At 40.5% G+C, this 12,931-nt stretch overlaps 1 long non-coding RNA gene across 1 annotated transcript; it reads left to right on the forward strand.

The window, feature by feature from the left end:
- Window positions 1-878: 878 nt before the first annotated feature.
- Window positions 879-11,428, forward strand: LOC140727404 (uncharacterized). Its single transcript, XR_012098844.1, has 3 exons — window positions 879-944; window positions 1,932-2,000; window positions 11,359-11,428. It is a non-coding gene; the product is annotated as an uncharacterized lncRNA (long non-coding RNA).
- Window positions 11,429-12,931: the final 1,503 nt, after the last annotated feature.

Consider the following 12,931-nt stretch of genomic DNA (forward strand, 5'->3'; position numbering starts at 1 on the left):
TTCTTGTCATTGAGCATCGCCCTCTTTATTTTTATCATCGCCTTGGGAACACCCACTGCCCCTGGAAGAGGGGCAATGTTGCCCACCTTGGGAACCATTGACTCTTGACCTATTGCTACCTTGCATCAAACTGGTTTGTCTTTAACAAATTGCCAGCATAGCTTCTGTATAAATTGCCCCTACACTGTATATCTTAAACTAAGGAAACTATTTCAACTCCCTCTACCTTTGTATACGCCAAAAAGGCAGAGTTGACCCTGAGATTGTCATTGAATTGCTCTCCCCCATCTCTACTGTTTTAACTTGTATACCATGTGGAGCAGCCTAGATATTTGCCTGAACTAAGTAGGGTCCAAGCTTCTTAATGCATATTGGGATTTAAGAAGTTCATAGGGTCCTAATGAATTTAAATTACCAACTATTGTATCAACATGAATGCTTTACGTGCTATTTGGAGAAAGCAGGAATACCACCATCCAGCCAAACTCTGCCAATCTTGCTTTCTTTGCTAATTTCCTACCTGCACAGTTCCAAATGATACAGGGAACACTTAACAGCAATGAAGTTAATGGAATGTTTCAAGAAGGCAACCGCTTGTCCTTCCATCGTCAGCTATCCATGAATACTTTGGAATCTCATCTGGCCCAAAGAGTTTACTTTGATTAGGATACTTGAGTATAATTCAAACAATTATTTGTTTTAGTAGTTAGTTAATGTCAAAAATCATATTTATTGCTTGTCATTATACATTTTCCATCACACTGTAAGTAGAGTGAAAACAAGTACATGACCAAAGGAAATTTGACCTCTTAACATACATCTTTCATCATTGGAGCTAATTTGCTCAAGAACATTTCTAAATATTTACATTATAGGGTGAACGTGGACTTCCTGGGCCACCTGGCCTAACTGGTGAAACTGGAATTGGTCTTCAAGGCTCAAAGGTAAAGAAGTCCATTTTTAAGCATGAGAATTCTGGTTCCAAACACAATTTCAGCCATTTAGGGGCTGGAATTGATGGAAAACTAAGAAAAGAACAATGGTATCAGAAAAACGAAGAACATTTATAACTGCACATTTTGGACACGCCTGTGGTATGAACTTATTTAGCAGGAACAAGAGTATTCTTGCAGAGTCAATCCAATACATTACATGAGCGATGGGGGTAAAAGGCAAGACTAAAGCACTGAAGAAACCGAGTGAGTTCAGCAGTGCCAATGGAAGGAAAAGACTGTTGATGATTCAGGTTGAGACTCTTAAACTGGACTGAAAGTAAAAAGGGGACGTAGCCGGTATAAAAATGTCGATGGGAAGAGTGGAGCAAAAGCTGGCAGGTGATAGGTATGTCCAGGTGAGGAAGGTAGTAGGCAAGATGAGTACAGTGCTCGGTATGTGGTTGCAAATCAGCAAAGTTAAATATGCAGTGTTTTCCCTTGGCCAGGCTGCGCTTTTAGAATTGGGAAGGCATTATGTAGAGTGGATAATCTAATGTTTTAATTTTAGGAATGATTACAGGTAGATTCACTAATTTGCACTTTTAGTATTGAATTTTGTGTCCGGGTGTGAGAAATGCACACACTCCAAGCATTTTAACAGGCATCACTGTGTGCCTGTAAATGAAAATGTTGCAGTGTGACTTCTTATATTCCAAACTGTACATGCAGAAATCCAGGCTACATTTCATTCACATTGCAGAAGCTCGGTTTCCTGAATAAGCAAGTATTGAGAATCTGCTCTCTTTAATGCCAGAAAGATTTATAATATGTTAATTTGAAAGTCCAGAGCTTACATTGCGTAATACTATCAAATCCCCATTGATTCCATATTTGGTAGATAATGAAAATACAGTTACATTATTACTGAAAAACTGAACAAAATATTTAAACTTAACGAAACGGTATTTAGTTTTCAATTTGCCTTTCTTTGTTTAGGGTGACATTGGCTTCCCTGGAAGACCAGGACCTGTTGGGCCACCAGGGATTGGTGAACCTGGATTGCCAGTAAGTCAGTTGTAATGTTTGAAAGACATGCCAAACTTTATTTTCACAGACAGTCACATAGACAATGTCATAGAGAAAAACAGCACAGACACAGGCCGTTCGGCCCAACAAGTCCATGCCAACTACGGTGCCACCCATCTAGTCCCAATGTATTGCATTTGGCCTATATCCTTCTAAGTCCCAGCCCTCCTTTAGCACTGAAAATATTGCAATTGCAGACACTTTGAAGAGAATGAATATTTAAAAGTAATGGGGAGTCTTTTGCAACAAAATATTATATAAACACCCCCTCCTGGAGTCCCGTTTATTTTCTTGTGAATTAAACCTGCCATTTTTACCATGTGAACTTCAATCTTGCTGTCTTCCCAGTTTTCCTAGAGAATTGCCATGTCTTGGCAATACGGGCAAAACTTTATCCCATGTTGGTTTAATTATTTTGAGGCTTCCATGTTAAGTACTCCTAGAATGCATTTATGGCTGAAAGTGTAAAGAACTGCCTGTGGACCATTTGGCCCATTGAGTCTGCTCTGTTTTTCGTTATAACTGATCTATTATCCCTCTCAGCTGAATTCTCTTTGCCTTCTCCCCTTAACCTTTGACGCTCTTACTAATGAAGAACCCATCAAACTCCACTTTAAATATACTCAATAACTTGCTCTGTGGCAATGAATTCCATAGATTCACTATCCTCATCTCTGTTCTAAGTGGATGTTCCTCTATTCTGAAGCAGTACCGTCTGGACCTAGATTCTCCCACGATAGGATACTGCTCCACATCTACTCTATCTAGTCCTTCCAATATTGGATAGGTTTCAATGAAATTTCACCCCCCCCCCCCCATTCCTCTAAACTCCAGTGTGTACAGGCCCAGAGCCATCAAACGCTCCAAATATGTTAACCATTTTGTTCCCAGAATCATTCTCGTGAACCTCCTCTGGAATCTCTCCAATGCCAGTACATTCTTTCTTAAATAAGGGGCCCAAAACTGCTCACAATACTCCAAGCGCAGTCTGACCAATACTTTATAAAGTCTCAACTTAACATCCTTGCTCTTTCATCCTCTTAAAATGAATGTTGACATTGCATTTGCCTTCCTTGCCTCTGACTCCACCTGCAAGTTAACCTTTAGGGAACAGTCCACGAGAACTCCCAAGTCACTATGCACCTCTGATTCTTGAATTTTCTCCCCGTTTAAAAAATAGTCTTCACCTTTATTCGTTCTGCTAAAGTGCATGGCCATACATGTCCTTACACAATATTCTATCTGCCACTTTGCCCAGTCTCCTAATCTGTCTAAGTCCTCCTATAGACTTCCTGTTTCCTCAACACTACCTGCCCCTCCACCTATCTTCATATCATCTGCAAACCTGACCACAAAGCCATCCAATCTGTCATCCAAATCATTGACATATAGTGTGTTAAGAAATGGTCCCAATACCGACCCCTGCAGAACACCACTAGTCACAGGCAGCCAGCCAGAAAAGCCCCCCTTTATTCTCACTGTTTGCTTCCTGCCAGCCAGCCAATTATCTATCCAACTTTTCTGTAATACCATGCGCTCTTAGTTTGTTAAACAGCCACGTGTGGCATGTTGTCCAAGGTCTTCTGAAAATCCAAGTAAAACGCATCCACTGACTGTTTGAGAAAAGGAAAGCTTTCCCCTTTTTTATAACATTTACTTTGAATTATTTAAATAGAGTTATAGAGGAGTACAGCACAGATATAATTCTTCACCCCAGTAAGTCCATGGTGACCAAGGTGCCCCTCAGTTAATCCTGATTTCATGTGTTTGGCCATATACCTGAAAGGCTTGCCCCTTTATGTACCTTTCCAAGTGCTTCTTGAATGATTCTATTGTACCTACCTCAGCTGTTTCCTCTGATAGTTTGTTCCATATACTGTTCCATATACTTTTATACTGTGTGTAAAAGTCATCCCTTGGGTCCTTTTTAAATCTTTTCCCTCCCACCCTAAACCTATGACCCCTAGTTTTGGTGTCCCCTACCCTGGGGAAACAATTGCTATCAGCAACCTTTACTGTGCCTCTCATAAATTTAAATGAAGTCGTCTTTTATTCTCTTACGTTCCAGGGAATAAAGACCTAACCTAACCAACCTCTCCTTGTAACTCAGGCTTCTTGTCCCTTCAACGTCCTCGTAAATCTTCTCTGCGTTCTTTTCTTTTTTAACCACATCTTTCCCATAACAGGGTGACCAAAATTCTACATAATACTCCAAGTGTGTCCTCACCAGTGTACTGTACAACTGCGACGTAATGTCCCAACCCCTGTACTCAACACCCTGACTGATGAAAGCCAGTGTGCTAAATGGCTTTTTATCCACTCTGTCTGTCTGTGATGCTACTTTCAATGAACTATGCACTTGTACTCCTAGATGTTTCTGTCCCACTACACTCTCTATGTACCATTCATAGTACATTCTGTGCAGGTTTGACTTTCCAAAATGCATCACCTCATATTTATCCGTATTAAGATCAGTTGTCACTCCTCAGCCCACTTCTCTAGCTAATCAAGATCTCCCTGTAACATATAACAACCTTCTTGGCCATGCTAAAATCCAAGTAGACAAAATTCACTGCCATACCCTCAGCTACTTTTTTGGTTACTTCTTCAAATCAACATTAAAAGATTCATAAAGTATGACTTTCGATGCACAAAGTGATCATTCTATCTATCCAAGTGCTATCCCTCAGAATTCCCTCTAGTAACTTCCTCTGTACTGATGTCAGGCTGACCAGTCTGTAGTTCCCTGGCTTGTCCTTGTTACCCTCCTTAAACAAAACAGCATTAGCCACCTTTTAGTCTTTTGGGAACTTCACCACCAGTGGGGAGCAATGAAGTAAATCTCTCTCCAAGGGTTTCCATAAATTCCTCTCAGGGTTTAACCACCTTATTATGCTGTACCTCCTGAACTCAAGAGATTCCGCCGATGCTAGAAATCCAGAGAAACTCATCAGTCCTGATGAAGAGTTTTGGCCTGAAACATTGACTGTTTATTCCCAACAATAGTTTTTGCCTGACCTGTTGAGTTCCTCCAGCGTTTTGCATGTGTTACTCTGCAAAAGCCTTTGCCCTATTAGCATGAATGTTCTTCAGAACATCTCCACTTGTTTCCCTTTTTCTTGAGCCACATAATTTTACCCTCAGTAAGGAGAAATGATCATTAAAAATCCCACCCACGTTCTGTGGCTCAAGACATAGGCGGCTCTGTTGATCTCTAAGAGAAGACTCTCTCACTAAACGCTCTTCTAATCTTGCTAATCTTCGGATTTTCCTTAACCTCACATTGCAGATCTAGCTCATACCTTACTTTGCCCTTCTGATTTTCCCTTTAAGCATATTGTTAGTCTTTTTATAGTATCAAGGGATTCACTTAATCCAACCTTCTCAACCCAATGTTCATTTTCTTTTTTTCCTGACCAAAGCCTCAATATTCTCTACCAGGGCTTCTTAAACATGTTAGGTTTACCCTCACCCTAATAGGAATATGTTGACCCTGGACATGATATCTTAAAAGCCTCCTGCTTGCCATTCATTCCTTTCTGCTCAAGCAGGTTTATCCAATCAACCTCTGCTAGATCCTGTCTAATTTCCACTGCTCCAGTTTAGGATCCTTATCTGTGGACTTGTCCTAATCTTTTCCATCACTGTCTTAAAAGTAATAAAATTACGGTCACTAGAGCCGAAGTGCTCCCTGACTGGCACTCAGTTTTCTTACCCTACCTTGTTCCCAAAGAGAAGGTGCAGTAATAAATCCCCCTGAGTAAGGCCCTTTAGGTATAGATTTCAGGAAACTATCCCGGACACACTTCACAATTTACATCCTGACCAGGCCTCTAAACTCAGAGTAGCCCATTCAGAGTTCAAAGTAGATTTGTTATCAAAGTACATATATGTCACCACATACAACCTGGAGATTCATTTCTTGTGGGCATAGTCAATAAATCCAATAACCATAATAGAATCAATGAAAGATTGCACCAACTGGGCAGACAACCAGTGTACAAAAGACAACAAACTGCAATTACAAAAAGAAAGATAAAAAAAAGAAATAATAATAAATAAACAAGCAAAAAATATCAAGAAGTTGAGATTAAAAGTCCTTAAAAATGAGTCCATATATTGTGGGAGCATTTCACTGATGGGACAAGTGTGGTTCAGTGAAGGTATCCCCCTTAATTCAACAGACTGATGGTTGAGGAGTAATAACTGTTCCTGAACCTGGTGGTGTGAGTCCTGGGCTCTTGTACTTTCTTCCAGATGCCAGCAGCAAAAAGAGAGCATGGTCTAGGTGGTGGGGGTCCTTGATGATGGATACTGCTTTCTTGCAACAATGCTCCGTGTAGGTATGCTCAATGGAGGGGAGGGCTTTAACTGTGATGGGCTAATTAGTGGGAACTTTTAATTTAAAATACTGTGGAAATTAAAAGCTCCCACTGATACAACCCGATTATTCTTTCTACTATGCTATTTCTCTACACACCTGCTCCTCAAATCCTTGTCACACGATACCCTTGTCACACCTGTAGCACCTGTATTCTGAAATGTTGAGCTGCCAACCCTGCACTTCTCTCAGACGTATTTCTCATGTAGCTCTTACATCCTAGACTCCAGAACCAACTTACCGTCTGAGTTCGACTGCCTTACCTGTTAACCTTCATGCATTAAAATAAATGAAGTTTCACTGAATATTCATTTCTCTCCCTTTGCTATGCCCTGGCTATCCTCATGACTGAACTTGTTCTTGCAGTCCACTGGGTTAACCCATGATTTGCTACTGCTCAGAATTCCAACCTCCTGCCAACCCTGTGTAGTCAGAGCAAATTTCCCTGCAAGGATATTGGTCCCCCTCTGATTCAATGCAACCTATCCCTCTGTACAAGTCACCCCTGCCTCAAAAGAGATTCTAATGACCCAAGGAACCTGAATCCCTGCCACTTGCAACAGCTCTTCAGCCTCACATTCACCAGGCCTGCGTTTCATTTTCTCACCTTGTTTGCACGTGGCACTGGGAGTAATCTGGAGACCAATACCCTTGAGGCCTTGCTCAATAACGTTTTACCTAATTTGGAGCTTGGTACATGGAGTTTAGTAAAATAGAGGGCTATGTGGTAGGGTAATTCTGTGGTAGGTTACATGGTCAGCACGACATTGTGGGCTGAATGGCCTGTAACGTGCTGTAGGTGTCTATGTTTCTATCTAGCCTATTGCTGTTCCTGACTGAATTGAACTTTGTAAGGTATTGGTTATGGTCTTTCTTTGAAGATCCTATGATGGCTATTAGATTTAAGACAACCTGTAAGGTATTTGTGCAGTTATTTTAGTGATTATCATTCGTAAGTTCCTTCCCTTTTTCTTTGCTCGAATTTTGTACTATTATTGTGAAGGCCTCTAATGAAAGTAGTGGAGGTGGATACTATAGGGTCTTATAAGAGACCCTTGGAGCTTAGAAAAATAGAGGGCTATGTGGTAGGGTAATTCTGGGCAGCTTCTAGAGTAGATTACATGGTTGGCACAACATTGTGGACCAAAAAGCCTATAATATTTTGTAGAGTTCTATCTTCTGTGTAATAATTTTTTATACTCATTCTACAGGACCTCATCTCCTGTTCTACCTATGTCATTTGGACTAATGAGTACAACAAACTCTGCTATTTATCCTCCCCCTCAACAACCACTCAGAAGCATTGTTGATCCTGGCATCCACAAAGCAGCACACTATTCTGGTGTCTCCTCTGCAGACACAGAGCTCCTGTCTGTCCTCTCTTAATGCTTCTAAAATGTCTGCGGTCATAGCCCTTTAAAGGCCTTTTATGAAGAACAAGCCTTCAGAAGAGCATGTGGGCAGTGCTTGCCAGACAGTGTAACAACAGTTTGATGGAAATAGTGTAGGAGCGGGCGGTGGCATGGCGTGGGGAGTGCACCGAACAGGCCAGATCAGGTGTAGGTAATTTGTTAAATTCTCTTAATTTTGTGTTTTACATTGCATCATTTTAATTTGTAATAATTGTCATCTCTTGATATTAGCTAGATAGATCATCTGAATGTCAGTAAAATTTAGCTTGCTTGCTCAAGATGAAAAACCAGGATATGAGCAGATATAACAACATACATTCCTAGAGCAGATTTACGCTTACAAACATCTGAGCTCTTTAGAGATGCAATACAGATGCTGACCACTGATAGAAGTGTTTAAAATTAAATGACTAAAACCAAGAGTGATGAGTTTAAGAATCTGACACAACTTCAAAAGAGAAGTAACAAGAAGGAAGAACCAAGTAAAGGATTCTGGCAACCATGGTTGAACGTGGGAGAGATAATTGCACAAGAATCTAGAGTTGAAGGGATACAGGACAAAGACTGATGGAGATCACCCAAAGTAAGGTTGAATAACATTAGAGATTTGTAGAGTATGAAGACTTTGATATAGCATTGGGGAGGAAACCAAGAAGGGAGGGCTGAATTGTGTTTGGGTGTTGATTGATGTACTCTTGTCAAGAGTTGGCAGCATAGATAGGTGAGAACCATTTTACAACTATGCACAGAGCCTAGGAGCTGGTGAAGGAGAAATCTGTTGGTCTCAGGAAGGGTACTTATAATTTGTTTTATTTTCCCCTTATTTTTTCACGTTTCCTTCCAAAATATCATGATAGCAGCGCAGATCAAACTGAGGACTTCAGAAATAGAATATATGCCACTAGCAATTATTCTTTCCAGATGCATGGATATCTCTGCATTTCTCCAAAGAAAATCTGTCTTGCTGCCACATCAAAGTAATTTCTCTGTGCTCTGTTAATTGGGCGAGCAAAACAGTTCGTGGCTGACAAAAAGTATAACTTTCAAATTCTTCATATGTCACTTTTGTGCTCATAACAGTCAGCAGTAAAAAATTGCTTCATTTGTGATCTTTCGCTTTTTTTTAAGCAACAGCAAGGTCTTGGAGTAGGTCTCCCTGGGAGCAGATCTTGACTTCTGTGCCTTGTAAATTAAGTGATGGTGAATTAACAGACTACTTTGCATCTTCCCGTATTTTTATTTCTGCTGATCTCAACCAACCACAGATGAAGTCACAAATCTAAGAGCAGTTCTAATTGTTAGCCTTCTCTGCAAGCAACAATCTCTACTCTCCAATTGTGTGTGTTTTGTTGTGCATCCTTTAACTGGCTGCAGTGTTTCAAATATTACAGAACCATTCAACTAACATTTTACCAAATCTGCTCATCTCTCGAAAACTAGAGTCACCTCAGTCCTCTTTATTTTTAAAATGTCTCTTGATCTTCACAAGATCTTTTTTGAGCAGATTCTACTCTCTGAAGATATAACTCTTTAGTTTATGTCCATATTCCCAAAGGTGGATTGCATTCTCTTTCAGGGCAAGGACAGTATTAACAATAAATGTCAAAGAAACTGTGATGTTAAATATTCTTGATACTGTAAACCAAATAGACCAAACTGGTGTGTTGGTGAATAAGACAGGTGGCAAGTACATGGCAGTTTATTTCATTTGATAATGAAGCCATTGTGATGAGGCCATTACTCTTTTTAAAGAGTAGTAGGTTTCTCTAAGATTACTCGGGTAATTAATATACCATAAGCAACCAGGGAACTGCTATGGAGACATAGGAGACTGCAGATTCTGTAATCTGGAGCAATACACAAAATGCTGGAGGAACTCAGCAGGTCAGGCAGCATCTATTGAGATGAAGGGTCTTGATCCACAACATCAGCTATCCATTTTCCTCCACAGATGCTCCCTGACCTGCAGAGTTCCTCCAGCAGTTCGTGTATTGTTGAAGGAGTTGCTATGTCTTGGGACTACCTAGAATCCCTGATATTGGAAATGAATTCATTGACTGACTTGCTTTGTACTAATCACTGCTCAAAAGAACAAGTTGTAGGTTGATGAGGTGGCCTAATAACCTTAGTCTGAATACAATTGATTTTTAAATGTTATCTCTGAAGTATTCATCGTGAAACATGTGACGTCATCTACCTTAAATTGCCCAAGTAACAAAACTTTAAAATATTATCTGCCTCCTGCTCATGTCAAAGGATTGGAAGCAGACCTAAAGTCAAGTTGGACACTTAGTGCCATTTCCCAGCAGCCTTTCATTGGTCACTGTGGAGGACTCAGCAATAATCTCATCGGATTGTGCTAGCCCGCATTTAGTATCGCAGAAACATGCACCAGTTTTAACGGTGTCTAACACTGTATATGTTCTATTGATACTGTGCTCAGTAAAGCCGGTGATGAAGAAGAAAATTATCAAAATAGTGCATAAGAATTCTTTATATTCTGCGGTGCAGAACATTCTCAATGCACGTTACCATGTTTTGTTTCAGCAAGAAAGTTCCTGGGTCCATTAGTCTAACTGGAACCTGTTCAGGGTGTGCAATTTCTTAGTGCCAGATTGTTGAGCTTCTACCCTTAAACCAAAGTTGCACGCAACACCAGTGGGGGCGGGGTAATACCAGCCATTCATTTCAACTGAATCAATCTTAATGTCCCTGTTGTGGCCTAATGCCTAAGGCGTGGAAATTTTGAGGGATCAATTACAATGTGATATTCACTGAATGACATTGCAGTTTGGTATTTAATTTCTAAGACTAGACCTTCTTTTTAGACTCACTGATGTTGAAGATTTGCAATGAGACCTTTCATATTTTTTCCTTTGTAACATCTCCTTTGTACACAATGAATATCATAATGTGCCATGTCATGACAAATATATTACTTGTTAAATAGATAGAGTTTTTTTTTAAAAATTGTATCTATCATAGCTGAAGTTAATTAGAGCAAAATAAACTCCAGATACTGGAAGAGCAAAACAAATCTCCAAATGCTGGAAATATACAGGGTCCATGGAGATAAAAAATATTGGGCTAACATTTTAGATCAACGATTCTCCATCAGGATCAAAATGGGGATAAAGGAGTTTCCAGTTGTAGAAAGGGGGATATGAAGAAAAGGGAACGAATTTCTATGATAGAGTAAAGGCTGGCGTTATCAAGATAACTCTTACTTCAAATTCAGGCCATTAGAGAGATGAGAAAAGAAAAATCAGAAACTGCAACCGTAATATCCAGGAAGAGAGGCAAAATATTCGAATCCAATACTGAGATCTGCAAAATAGCCATGCAGAAGATGAGGTGCTGTTCCCAGGGAATCTTTGGAATGTTTCAACATGACAAAAACAGGAGTCAAAGTGGAAACTGGACAGGGAATTAACCATGGCTTCTGACTACCATTGTTGACAAAATTCTCAACCATGTGTCTTCTCTTTCCTGCTCTTCGGCTTATAACATTGTTAATAATTCATTTCCTTTTCACTTTGCACAGGGGCCTCCAGGAGCTCAAGGTCTTCCAGGAGGTCGTGGTTTACCTGGTGAGGGTTGGCCAGGAATGAAGGTATATGTAATTCTATGTGTAAATATACACACAAAATCTCTCTTTAACTACAAAAGATTCACCTAAAGCTACCTGAAGGTAATGTTAGAACATGTAGAAAAGAAATTCCCCACCAGCAGGATACACCCAGCATGTTACATTTTTATCAAGGCCAATGTTTCTTTCAATGTTGAACAAGGTAACGCATATGCTAAAGCTAATATGTGTGTCTGCTACAGGCTATATGTCGTTGAGGCAGCAAGAATTTTTAAAAGTATGCACAGGCCAGCTTATTATTCAATGTCTCTAGGAACATTTGAGGTGGATACTAGACGGGTAAGTACAGGAGTGAGTTCTGAATCACTGGATTATGAAAGCTCAATATGGAGTGCCATGGTGACACGCTGTTATGGGTTGGGGCGTTCCCGAGTTTGGAGTTCAGTTCTGGGGCCGTTCTGTAAAATGTCTCTGCACATCCTCCTCGTGGAATATATGGGCTTTCTGTAGGTGCTGTGGTTTCCTCCAAAGGCGTAACGGCTAGGTTAATTGGTCATTGTAAATTGTCCTGTGTTTAGGTTAAGGTTGATCAGGTTCGTTGGGGGTTGAAGGCCAGAGGGGCCTACTCAGTGTTGTATCACTAAATAAAAAATATACTATTTATGGCTGAAACATTACTGTATCTAACGTACCCAAGGAGGAATTGTTAAAATAAGTTGTTAATTGCTATTTCGTTACACCCTTGTTGAGTGAAGGGCTGGCTTGTTCATACTTAGTAAAATATGACTTCTCCCGAAATGAACTTCTGTTGACATAAGGATACAAGAGACATAGATAAAGAAGAAGGTCAAAAATGGTAGTGTTACGACTGTGCCCCAACTCTGAGGGGCCGAAGGGTACAAAGTAGCCCCCTCCTTTTTGAGAATCGCAAGATCGCTATTAATTCAGGTCAGGAGACCCAGGAAATGAGAGAGAGACGTTTGGAATGTGTCCTGGCCTCCGCGATACAAAGCCACGGATAACGGCCATTGTCTCTTGGAGACAGAATTGTGTATTGAGTACTGTACTATTCATGGAAGCCCTCAGGGAATGATCAGAGGGGGTTGGTTGAGGGATTGCATCATCCCAACCTGATTGACATCTGAGACCCCGTGAGTAAGGATAAAAGAGGGTCTGGGGAACAACCCCTTTAGATGCACCAGGAGAAACGCTAGAAATCCCGTGACAGCGTTTAATAGCGACAGCCGGTGGGGCCCGCGTGCGTCCTTTCCCGTTGCCTGGGATTGGTGGGACTTACCACGGAAGATGGCTTAGCTAAAGAAAGAGGTCACCACCAACGAAATTTCGAAGGATCAACATAGCTAAAAGGAAAAGCTGGCAAGTTCTAAAAATCTGTCTTTTGACTCCAACCAAAGACTGTAGCCTGAATGAACTTGCGTGACTTTTATATTTCCATCGGACAATACATTATCCCCTAGACAACGATAGAGCTTATTTCTTATTGATTATTATTATACCCGCACTTTTA

This window comes from Hemitrygon akajei, chromosome 5 (genome assembly GCF_048418815.1).
Source record: "Hemitrygon akajei chromosome 5, sHemAka1.3, whole genome shotgun sequence".
Lineage (NCBI taxonomy): Eukaryota > Metazoa > Chordata > Chondrichthyes > Myliobatiformes > Dasyatidae > Hemitrygon > Hemitrygon akajei.